Genomic DNA, 13,052 nt, shown 5'->3' with positions numbered 1-13,052 from the left:
TAGAGGGGCTTAGTATCCTGTTTCTTTACTTGGCTCTTCAAAAACATCTGGCAGGGATGCCTATGTTTTCATTCACTAAATTTCTTATTTCTTTACTTGGTCTGAATACAGTTGCATTGCAAAGTTTGCCTGATGACTTCTGCGATCAAGCAAGTCAGTCACTAATCACTGCTACTCTGCAACAGCTACAAATGGACACTCAGCTTTATAAAATGGCAGAATCACCCTGGATTCAGCCCATGCTTAGAACATCCATGGAGGAATTGCTACCAGCCCTACTGCACCTCACCCATTTATGTGGACATGCTCTGAATAATCCAGAGAGAAAATTTCTGGGTTTAGCTCAATTATGTCACTGCTCAAAATATATCTTGCATTGTGTGGGACATACAAGATGTGTGTAAAGAGCCAGGGAGTAGAGCAGGGCAAGGAATTCTTTGACCTTGCCCTGCCAGTGCTGTCATTGACCTCACCTGCTCCCTCACACCAGTGGCACAACATGTTTTCAGTCTCAGGAGCAAAGCTGCATGAAAGAGGAGCTGCAAAAACAGCAAATCATAGAGTCATGGAACAGTTTGGAAAAGACCTTGAAGATCATCTAGTTCCAAACCCTGCTGTGGGCTGGAACATCTTCCACAGATTGCTCAGAGTCTCATCCAGTCCACGAACACTTCCAGGGCTGGGGCACCTGTAGCTCCTCTGGTCAACCCATTCCAGTGCCTCACCACCCTCAGAGTAAAGAATTACTTACTAATAACTAACCTAAACCTACTGTCTTTCAGGATGAAGCCATTATCCATTGCCTCATCACTAAATGTTCTTGTAATGGGTCTGTCTCCAGCTCCCTTGTAGGCCTTGTTAGGTGCAGTAGGGCTGAACTTAAAATTATATAGAATTGATTGGACTGAAACAACCACGGGCCACATAAGGGTCCATGTTGGAGTGCCACAGGACACTACTGCTGGACACTCTCCTGGGGCCCTGAGGGCACTGCCAAGCTTTCCTGTCCCTGATCAGCCTCCCCCAGAGCTCACCCACCCTGCCCATCCCTGCTGTCTTAGCCCCCAGCTACAGTCTATCCGTGCTGTGTAGGAGAAAGTTGACAACTTGGACAAATTAGCAAGTAATAATATAATATATGCTATGTAAAACAAAATTTAGATAAATCTTCCTGGCTTTAATGTGAAGAATTGAAGCCTCTGAGCATGGAGGTGCAACATCTACAGCTGTACCCAAGGTGAGGGGATGTAGGAGATGCAGGTCCTACAGATGCAGGTCAAACAGATTTGGCATCTAAAAGAACTACATTTGCATTTGGCTTAATTTCCTCTCACTACCTCTTGATCTATATGAACATCAACCTGTGGAATAATATGCCAAAGAAGCATCAACATTAACCTGTGGAATAATATGCCAAAGAAATTTCCCTTAAAGCTCAATGAGAACAAAAATTTTATTAGAAAGAGTTGCTTCAACCTTGGAAACTAAATACCATAGTCCCTGCCTTTCTCTATGTTTAATCATCTTCTTAAACTAATTGCCATGTTTAAGAATTGAATTTTGCTGTTAGTGTTGGAAAAATGACTCCTGCTAAGTCCTTGCCAAAAAGGCTGAAAGGCTTTTTCTTATTTTCCAGAATTTCTCCTTGTGTGTGCCTTTAATCTGTGCTTGAGCTTATCTGACAAGCAGCTCTCCCTAAGCCTTGGTTGAGAAGACTTGTTTTCCAGGCCCTGTATAATTTCTGTGACCCTCCTTTGAACTGCAGAATCTGATATCCTCCCCAAAGTACAGACACGAGGATGGCCAAGTACTCGCCTTAGGAGTGCTGAGAATAACAGCAGCTGGATCACTCCCTTCTCATTGCTTAATAGTCTCAGGTTTACACATTCAGAGAAATTTGGGGCTTTTTTTGCCATTGCATAGCACTGACATTAAGCTTTTCAGAATATCTTTTGTGGTAACAAAAATTCCTAATGATCTCATTAAGGCACAGACTTTATCCTTAGTATTTATATGTTAGCAAGTCTGCAGTTTTCCAGGTTTACAGCCCCACTTTCACCTGGGGAATGTTGGAGATTCTGTTACTTTGAACAGACAATCTCATTAACTATATTTTGAAATCTCTTCAAAATGGATTGAAATGAGAAGTCCCAGAATACCTATCCCAAATCTTCCAAAGGTGCACCCTACTCATAGAAGTACTCTTTATTTCAGTAATTGCCCCAGGGCTGGAAGAAAAGGGGGTCCTTCCCATGCAGGGCTTCAGCAAAATGATAACACATCTGGTGATGTAAACCAGAAAGGTAACTTGATATGTTTGGAGTTTCTCTGCCTTTTTTTTTTTTTTTTCTGTATTAATTTCTTGCTTTCTTTTCTCCCACTACAAGAAAAAAAGCCTGAAACCCAGTAGATGCAAGAAAAACATAAAACTGAGAGCTAGAAAAATAATCAATATCACAACTCAGCTGAGGTAATTTGGATGAGCCGCCACTGTCATGCATATGTACAAAGGGAGAAAGCAGAAATGGAACTTGATTCCACCTTTGCCAAAACTCTGTGTTATGAGCCTGAGGAAATAGCTGATGTTTGTCTTAGATTCTCTGTGTGTGAGTGACAGATGATAAATTGTTTGTTAAATACCAGGAGAACCACTGAGAGAACACACATCAAAATTTTCTTTACACTATTTTGCCGCAGAACAACAAAGTATTTCTTTATTTTCAATATATCCTTCCAATTTGTTGCAAAAAGGAACATAATTGCAATTTGAACCTCAAGCAAGTCCTAAGCCCCACCAGCAGTTTTGTACTTCTTTGCAGCATGGCTTTCTTACGGCACCTGTTTTGCCTTTGCTTTGCCATTTTTTAAAAATTCTCTCCTGTGTATAATATGGTCAGTATGGTGGGACTGAAAAAGGAATTTTCAATCAGTAGGCTGTAGTACATAAGTGAGGAATAATTTTATATATTTGTGTAGAACTGGGTGGGTCTGCAGCTTCTGAGCTCCAAATGTCCAGGGATCAATACAAATTCTCAGGAAGGCTGCAGATTCACTACATTGCTTCATGTTTAGCTTTGAGATCATGCACATCTCTGTAGTAACACATTGGTGTTTTGAGAAAGAGATCTGCATCAGTACTTGCCACCGTTGTAGAATTTTCTCCAAACTGTTATGCGAATCATTTCCCTTCACTTGAACACGTTGCTGCTTTACAACACAAACTATGCGGTATATAATATACATTTTGCACAATTTGCTGCAGTTAGAGTTCCCAGATCTTCCAATATGGGGCAGCAGTTGCCAAATCCTGGCACAAGAAAGTCACTTATTTCCATCTGTGAAAATATCGTCCTCTTTCTCTATGTAGGCAGAGAGAAGTTACTAAAATAAGCCACTAGAAATTGGAGGAGATGGAGTTTGTTTTATTCTTTTTTTTTTTTTCTTTAGTTTAATTTGCTGGCAGAGCAGAAGTAATGTGGTCCAGGAATGTTTCCATTTCTTACATTCTTTATTATGGTGAAACCTACACAGTAATCTTTCATGTGATGTAGTTTCTGGTCAGAACTCTGAATCATCCTTTAATTGCTGGAGGTGTTTTTATCTGAGCTGTTTTTCTAGCTAATTCAGTACTCAAGACCACATTTGAATTTCTTCCCAATTGAAACTGATGCTTTGCTCACTAGATGCCACTACGATATTTTGAAAGACTTCTGGAGTGTATAATTTCTCCTCTCTCTTTGTGGAACTTTGCTCCACCCTTGGATCATATTTATCCCATACTAGGAGGTGTAACAGATATATGAGCCTTCTATATCTGAAAATATTGTTCTTCAGTACAGCAGTTTAGCAAATTTGCTCATTCTTACTGACAAAGAAAACATAATAAAACAAACAGGATTGATGATGATTTTGGCTGAATCTTTCATGGTTTTGACTAGATTGTCTCACTAAGCAAATAGATTGTTAACTTCAAATTCCTCCTGTTTCCTCCCATCCTCTGACAGTCTTTTCACATATTCCCTTATCTTTTATTTGCTTTGTTTTCTATGTTCAGTTCTATTTCCCTACTTAGCCTCTTTCTTAACTCAGTTCTTCCCAAACCTGAAATGCTGTGTGCCCCCAGTGCTGCATTCTGGGTTCTCTCTTCTGCTTTGATTACAGTAAAGGGCCCGTCTTGTGCTTAATATTCATGCATTGCCTATCAGAGTAAACTATAAATAATAATAATACTAATCCTGACAGAGTGCCCACTTTTGAACAAAGCACTGTTTTGTCTTTTTTTTCCCTCCTTTTTAAGTCTGCAAAACACATTGCCACATTTTCCACAGGCTCATCTTCTGCACCTATCAAACTTCAGCTTTTATACAACCAGTGTCCATTTGGTCAGCCAACAGTAGAAATGTTTTCGCTGAGACCTACGCTGAACTCAGCATAATAGCAAACAGGTGGTCAAATTAGAACAAAAACAAGTTTTTTTTAAAAAAATCAGCCGGTGAAGCAAATAAATGTTCAGGATCTTAAGTGTTGATCAAAGAGAAAATAAAAACTAGCATGCATGGACATGTGATCAAGGAAAGAGCCATCAAAGCGGTCCATGTCTTGTGGGAAGGGACACTGATGATGTGGAAAACTCAGCAGATAATTCAGATTAATATTATTTGGTCATTCCTGATTTCAGTTTATTATGGAAATGATGTAAATTTTGATAAATGTAGGTAAGTGTATGCAGTTGATAAAATAAAATACAAGATTCAGTATGCTGTTGGAATTTGGAAACTCATAGTGGATGACAGTGTTGCTTCTTGCTGAGTGGCAGAAGAATAGATGGGCTTACATCTATCTCCTACCTGGGGGGGAGGTGTTGCTGAAACAGAATATAATCATGAACAGTCTCACTTTTACAAGCCCTTTTACAAAATACTTTTACATTTCATCTAACTGAGCAAGCTTTAAACTTTATTTTTTATTTCTATGAGTGCTGAATGGAAATAAAACTAGAAAGGAAAACAAATACTGCACAAAATATTATTATTATAAATATCATATATATATCCCAAAAAAGCAGATTGCAGAAGCATAATAAATGTGCCTGTAGTGTATTCAAGATCAAGAAGCAAATGACTTACAACTGAAAAGAAAATGCCAACATTCGGTAATTTCCAATTGCAACTAATAATAAAGTGCATCCTTTTTACAGTGGAATTAATTATAATTTTGACATACATGTAAAATTATTCAATAATTGTATATGTTTTTACAAAATGAAAAATCATCGCAAAGGGAGAACCTGAGAAAAATCCTCATTTACTCTAGTAGGGAAGCATATTAAGAAGTTGCCATAAAATTGAACCTTCACAAGGCTTCCGTGATGTTTGTTTACACAAGAAACATCATGAAAAGTGCTTAAACTCTGTGCTTTGGCTGCAGCAGCTTCAGCCTATGTGCAGGCTGAAAAATTTATTATTTATGAAGAGCAGTGATAAATGCAGTTAACTATTTATTTAAATGTTAACATTAGAAGTGTTTAACAAAAGGAGAGGAATCAGGAAGCTCAGTTAAAGTTGCAGATCTGTTCTAAGTCTCAGCATTGTTCCTTTTATTTTTCTCAGCAGCATGGGTTCAGGATGGAGTTGTTAGGTTTAAGTTAGAATTTCCTGGCTTTTCTTTTGGTTTGTGTTAAACCACATTATTTTTAAACATACTTTCACAAGGGATTCCACTGGTCAATTCTTCTCTCTTTTTCCTTTTCCCCCAAGGTTTTTTTATGCATATGTAATCATTTTACAGATGGCATACAACAATTTGAAAGAAACTCTTTCCAAGCTATCCATTCCAAACTAAAATAACTACATTTAAATATTATTTTCTGTATTACTGTTCCAGTGATCTCTCTGTACTCAAATCATATTGAATATTTTAAGTAAAAATTAAAGAAAAAAGAAGTTTTTTTTCATGCTCTCTGGGATATCCAGCTCCAGGCTAATTTCTGCAGATAAGAAACAGTATCTGGCTTCCCCTCTCTTCTGCTATCTGGCTGCTACTGCTCTAGTGTTGTATTCCTCACCTTCAGTGAAAGCATACAGCTGCTGCTTCTGTTTCCTCTGAGATCCACAATTGTAAAAGGTACTAGCTGAAAATTTACAAATTATCTTACCATGAGTTACTAATCCTGTTTTCATTTCAGCAGAAAATTCATTCTTAATTGTAAGAAAGTGAATATGAGGAGTCAATACCAAAATGTTACTGTTGAACTTGAGTCAGTTTTTTTTCCTTTTTTTAACTAATTTGAATATTTTTTATTTATTAATGAGGATTGTTTATTTCATTTTCTTACCTATTTAGTTTTGCTTTCTCCAACTTGCCAGGACAAGCTATAAGGATGAGCTGCAGTTCCCTCACTTTTCTTTTGCCAGCCCAGACCATGCTCCTGTGGTATGCTGGGCTCTTGTGGCTGAGCTATCTTAGAGCAGTCTTGCAGTAGTTTATGAAATCAAAAGCTGAAGTATGGCAGGGCGACTGAAACGAGTCAGTTAAAAACTTCATTTTTCTTGAATAATGTTTCTTTTTTCAGTCTATTTCAGAAATCATGTCAAAATAATGGAATTTGGCTTTTATGCATACTCTCACTACAAGACAATAAGCTGTCATTACAGATGTATTTCACAGGCCCCACTTTGAATTACTTGCATGAAGTGCCCAACAGGTGTTGCTTCCTCCATGCTGGTGGGATGCTCCTTGACACTCCCTGGTGCCGTGAGGATGGTTGTCTTCCAAACATCACTGTTCAGGACAGGGCATCTCTGCTTCCCATTCTGGTTCCAGCATTTGTTCCATTTCTTCTCATCACCTTTTCAACCAGCTCTCCTAAACTATAAGAATGAGAGAGACCAGTTCTAGTTTCATGGAAAATCCTGAATATTTTGGACATTATTGAAAAAATAATATTTTAAAGTATCTCAATTCTTATGGTGTGACACATTCAATAATTCACCCTACACATTCAGAGTTACTGTGGGAACATTATTTTCAGTGGTGAATTTGGGGATAAACTCCCTTCTTCTCTGGTACAAGTATGTTGCCACCTCCTAGATGTGGTTTTGAAAAAGTTAATTTTCTTTTCATAGACAATAGTAAAGATGAAAATCAACCTATTTTTAATGGCTTCTTGACTCATAAGTTATTCTATTATTCCTGTTTTACTAGTATATTAACCATGAACTTTAAAGCCATGCATTATTTAATGTGCCAATATTGTGTAACTTCATCTCAAGAGAAATTTAATGGTATATATTTTTTAGAATTAGAAGTGAGTTCACCATTTTGTTCCAGCAGCAGTTTTCACTTGAGAAGTGTAAACATGTTCTGTGGTTACAGTTTCTTGATAAAATAATATAAATATAAAGCATTCCTTTGTGGAGCCCATTTGTGGAACTTTCTTGCTTTCTATCATTCTGGGGTGTAGTTGCACCATGGGGATCTGTGCTTTGCAAATAGAAATTACCCATCAGATAGATGGATAAGATTATCCCAAATTCCTGTTAAAGGGAGCCAAGCATGAGATCCTTTGGATGTTTTCAGATATTTCAGCCAAAGTGGGTATGTGGTCTAACTTTATTACTGTGGGAAAGCCACAGGCAGCATTCTTAGTTGTGTAAACTGATCCGTAAATTCAGCTTTGCTGATTTATGTTAACTGAGGATCTGACCCAATGTTTAAAGGATATTAAACATATCAGGGGTACAATAAAGAAATAATTGTTGATGGACTGTTTCTTACAGAATACAAACATAGAGAATGGGCATTTAAGATTTTTGGAGTCATTCAATATTTTAAATGATGGTTGAAAGCAATGGAGGTATTCTAATCTGTGCCGGCTCAGCATCTGACAAGGAGTTCTGAATGCTGCTAAGAGCATTTGGCTGTTTCTGTTTACTGTAGCTTAACACAAGAGCAATGGGACAGTTGACAAACTTAAATGGCAACAAGATTACTATAAATTAAAAAAAAAAAAACCTAAACATTTTCAGAGCACATAATTAATTATTGGAGAGTATTCTTCCCCCCGGTATTTTCAGGCAAGTAGGTTAGGATTATAAAACTGCTTTGTCCAGGATAAAAATAAAAAGCAGTCATGAATTTTTCTGTTTCACTTCCTGAGCTGACCGCAAGTTTCTGCGTGCTAGGTACATGCTTTTTGTTAGGCATAGTGTTGCTTTGTTTTCATTATGGATGAGCACAATGGTGGTCAGAGGAAGAAGATTCTGTTTTTCTTTGAAACATTTGACACTTTTCCCTGTCAGAGGAAATGATCCTGGCTCAAAGGACTCATCAGTCTGACCAGAATTAGCAATTTCAAAACTATTAGGTCAATGAAGGGATTTGCTGGATATCAGTTCCTTAGCATTTTAGGCAGTTTAAAAAGAACTCTGTTCTGGCATTTCTCCAAATTTTGTATTGTGCCTGGAATTTCAGCCTGCAGCCTTCAACTCCAGTTCACTAGAGTTTACCCAGTGATCATTTGATGTTGATGTTTTGCTTTGACACGGTGCTAACATGATGTGCTGAGGATGGAGAAAATATCAAAGAGCAGAAAAAACTCTTTTGCTGTTTAAAAATATTTGAAACCAAATCTAAACTTTGCTGATAGCTGAATCCTTTCTTTTTGTGATTTTTGGAACAGATAGGCTTTTTATCCAAACTATTTATCCTAATCAGCAGTTGGAGGAGAGGAATGTTAAATAAACTATTTTATTCTGATTCTTTCTCTGGATGTTTACCAGGCTGTTGACAAAGGCCAGAGAATGTTTAATGACTTGGTGGGGAGACTTGAAACAGAAGTGGGTATCACACTGGATGCTCCTTATTTGCTTTCTTTCACAGTACAACGAAAGGGAAATGATGACAGACCACCTCTTGATACCCAGTTTGATTAAGAAAATTTATCATGTTCCTTGTCATGAGTTCAAGTCTCCCACATTGAATAATATAAACATTCTCAAACATGAGCCAGAAATAGGCAGATAAGACTCAGATGTCTCTACCAGAGAATCATATTCGGTCTGGAAACGTGAACATGACCTCAAAATAACTCTCATGTAGAACTAGGGAGTATTTAAAAATACTTGAAAGCCTTCTCCCTGTGCAATCAACACAGGACTCCCAGTTTGGTGAAAGGAAAAGTGGTCTCCTCCATTTCTGAAGCCTGTACATTCCTTGAGCTGACAGTAATCAGACACATAATCGGGAACTCATTATTTCCTGGAACTTTGAATTTATTTTCATTCTGTCAGTTCTCATATAGAAAATTATCCCCCAAATTAGAACAGCATTCTGGCAGTCACGTTAGAGAATGTTACAAAGGAGATAAAAGTGGCATAGAACAAAAATATATTTCAAGACTGTGTCATCAGATTTATCTCACAAAAGCAAGAAGATTATTTTTTGACATGAAGAGCTGCATATAAACAAAAAATGTACACATTTGTTATTTAAAGAATTTGCTCTGTTTGTGATTTTGCACACTTCTGAGCTTGCACTGCAGGACATAACCAGAAAAAGATTTCTTTAGTGGGTTACTCACAGAAATCATGCATTTTAGTAGCATGTTCTGAATGCATTTATGACAAGCAATAAACACCTTTACGGAAAAAAAAGCTCAAAATTTATATTAGTATTTATACAGAGTATTAAATTCCATGTTTGTATGAATTTTCCAGGGAAAGAATGAAGAGGAAATCTGACATCAGGGTAGTGTTGATTTTGTGTCATCTGAACTTGGGTTGCTGTAGTAACACTGCAGAATGAGGACACCCAGTGTTTCAAGTCATGACAATGCCCACAAATGTGACATAAGGCTGAACTTTTCCAGCTGAAGCTAAAAGATTTTAGACCTTTGGTATAGCCAAACTGTGCATTGAATTTTGGATAACCAAGAAACAGAGAATGGATTAAATTCAGTGAACAATGTGGAGAGGCAAATGGTTTTTCCAGTCCCAGAATTAAAGCTTAGTGTCCTAGCCCTTCATCTCTGGAGACCTGATTCTCATTCCAGGGTAGGCAATAAATAATGCGCTTGTTTGGTCAAGTGGTTGTCTTCTGTTTGGCAACTTTTAGGATTCTTATTGTGTATTGTAGACTGGCTTTTCGCAAGTTGATTATATTATGTTTAGAGTAAATTCCCAAGAAGGATTTTCAGCACATTTTGGTAGCAGGATAATCTTTATAGGTGGGTGGTAGAAAATTAACCTTTATTTCTGTATGATACATATGGTAGACATGTGGCAGAAAACAAAAAATGACAGGGGATTTAAAACACCATCAGAGCAAATCAAAGGCATAAATTCTAATGAAGCAGATGGACTTATGGTGTTAGTGAGAGTTGATATGAATCTTTAGATAAAAATGACATAATAATTTTGCTTAGTAGATGTCTTCTATTTTATATGTAGGTTTTTTATAGTAAAAGGTATATCTGGTCCCTGAAAATTTCAGGTGCAGTAAAAAAAGCCACACAATACTTCTTTAGATGAAGAAAGCTCTGAAGGATGGGTCATAGCTGAAATCTAGGGCATATAATTTGGTCAGTAAAATGACTGATAGTCCATTCATACAAAAGTGTGTAAGAGTATTTGAAAAGGGTTTTTTACACATAATATAGAATTGTTTTGCTTGGAAACTTTTAAATCTGTAACTGTTCAGAACTTTGACCTAGAGGTGAGAGGTCAAACAATAAATATGGTTAAATGGTAGGCCTTTCTGATCTATGGATATTTCACCTTGAGATGCTTTTCTTGTAGGAGTACCTCTGTATGTGTATCCTTTCAGATGTAGTTCTTATATTCCTTAATTTAGTATCTGAGCACCCTCAATAAAACCATGAGCGATAGCATGAGGTACTTTTTTTTCAGATCTCATTCCCATAGGGGAATCTGTGTTTAGATTAGTTTTAGTAGAGCTTCTTTTGGTTTGCTCTTTTGTGTTTATAGATACAGTTATGGTTTTACAAGTCCATCTAGAAGAAATGTTCTCTGACCTTGGAGCAAAAGGTGGTGGGATTTCTAAAGTTTATTACTTGGTGATTGGGCCCATTTCACAGTTTTGAAAGGTCTGTGAGAAAATCATGTCTTTTGCCTAGATAAACACTTTTGTTACTGTAGAGTGCTGTGCTGTTCCAGACAGCTTTTAAATACAGTCTTCACTCCAGACTTGAAGCAGCTTTATAAATGCCCTGAGACATGGACATTGGAACAGCAAGTCTGAGATTGATGTAATGACTTGAGATAACGAGTTTGCCCATGGTGATTTCATATTCTGTGCCTGAAATTTACCTTAAGCTGATGCTCCAACCAAGGCAGGATTTTTATTGAATATTTAGATTTAGACCGAACTGTATCATCTTTGAGACACTGTTTTGACATTTGAGAAAATGAAAGAATTTTTTCTTCCTTTTGAGCCTGTTCCTATCATCTACATTCCATTTTTTTAGTCTAAGCAATTTAGTTTCTTAAAGTGTTTCCAAACATCAGTGATACAGGCCATAGTGAAAAATCTCATTCCTGAAGACATAGGTTGTTTTCTGGTAACAAGTATTTCATGAGTCAGCAGTGACTTCAGCATTTCTTTTTTTTCTGGGTAGGACGGGAGATAAAAGTTTGGAGTCTAGATTCTTACTTATAATTTTATATTTATTGACAGCTCTTGGTATTTCAAAATGTAATGCAGTGGAAAGAGTGCAGTATCATCATGAATTCAGCTGGAAGAATATCCATCTCTCTTATTTGACATGATAAAAAGTCCAGGTCTATTTGGTATTATAGATTGTGTTGGTCCAACAAATGGGTTAAGGTCAAACCAGTGTTTTCGCGAGAAATGGAAACACAGGGGCATCATGGAAGAAAGTTCCTGGTTGTCAAAGCAAAGTCACATTGGATTGAACATAGATTTGAGGTCTTTATGCATTCAGAAATATTGGTGCTTGTGACAAAAAGAACTTAGGAAGGTTGCATTGTAAAAAAATCATATAAACTTTGGAAGAATAGCATCAGTGAAAAGTGTTGAACAGATTGTAATCTCATAGTAATTAGCCCAGAACCTGTGGATAATCATGAAATTATTATCCCTGTTAGTCAGGACCAAACTGATCAACAGGGTCAGACAAAAAACCCCCATAGATTTAGAGGTTGCATGAAACATTTGGAAACACTGAAACACAGATTGTGCATCTGTATTGCAAGTAAATTGCAAGAGGAATAGAAAACCAACAGGAAACTAAACTGTAGAAGACTTCTCCAGCTAAAGATTTATTCAATTGTCCAATACACTGTACCTACAAAAGTAAACAAACATGTAAACTTTTAGAGCAGGTAGCAGTGCTCTGTAAGACAGAAATTATGTGCAAGTAATACATTTAAGGTTATTTTGTGCAGTAATTTCACTGGAGGTATGAATATTCCTGACATGATAGTGGTCTGATGACAATGTGAATAAACACATGATCCCATATTCTGTTGACATGCACTTTAAAGACATAAGGCAAACATTTAAATCAGAGATGGAAATGTGTATGGGAACAATTTTCAGCTGTATAACTCCATGCAGATTTAGCAATAGTGTTCCTTGTTATCCATCTGCATATAAAGCTACAAGATCTGATACACAACTGCAGCATCAACATAGCATGGCATAAGCAATTCCATTTGGAACTTAACGCTGCCATTTTGACTTAAGTTTTGGGAGGGATTAATGAATCTAAGAAACATAAAAATGGGCTGAAGCAAAGTGATTTTGATCTGTAACAGGGGGTACACATCAAACACTGAAAACTTATGTGGCGTTAATCATCATGAAACTTTGGGGGCTGGAAGGCCTGCTGTGCAGTTACACCAGAGTTAACGGGATATGAATATGCATAACTGTCCTTTGCACCTTGGCGTGCCTTTTGCACTACCATTTGTTTGTATGATGTTTTTATTCCTATTTTTTTTAGCTGGGGACAGAAGATTTAAAAAGGCATTACAGCAATAATGGCATAGTCTATAAAACTTATCAGATGT

Source organism: Ammospiza nelsoni, chromosome 1 (genome assembly GCF_027579445.1).
Source record: "Ammospiza nelsoni isolate bAmmNel1 chromosome 1, bAmmNel1.pri, whole genome shotgun sequence".
Classification (NCBI taxonomy): Eukaryota; Metazoa; Chordata; class Aves; order Passeriformes; family Passerellidae; genus Ammospiza; species Ammospiza nelsoni.
The sequence above is the reverse complement of the archived record's forward strand: the minus strand, read 5'-3'. Positions refer to the sequence as shown.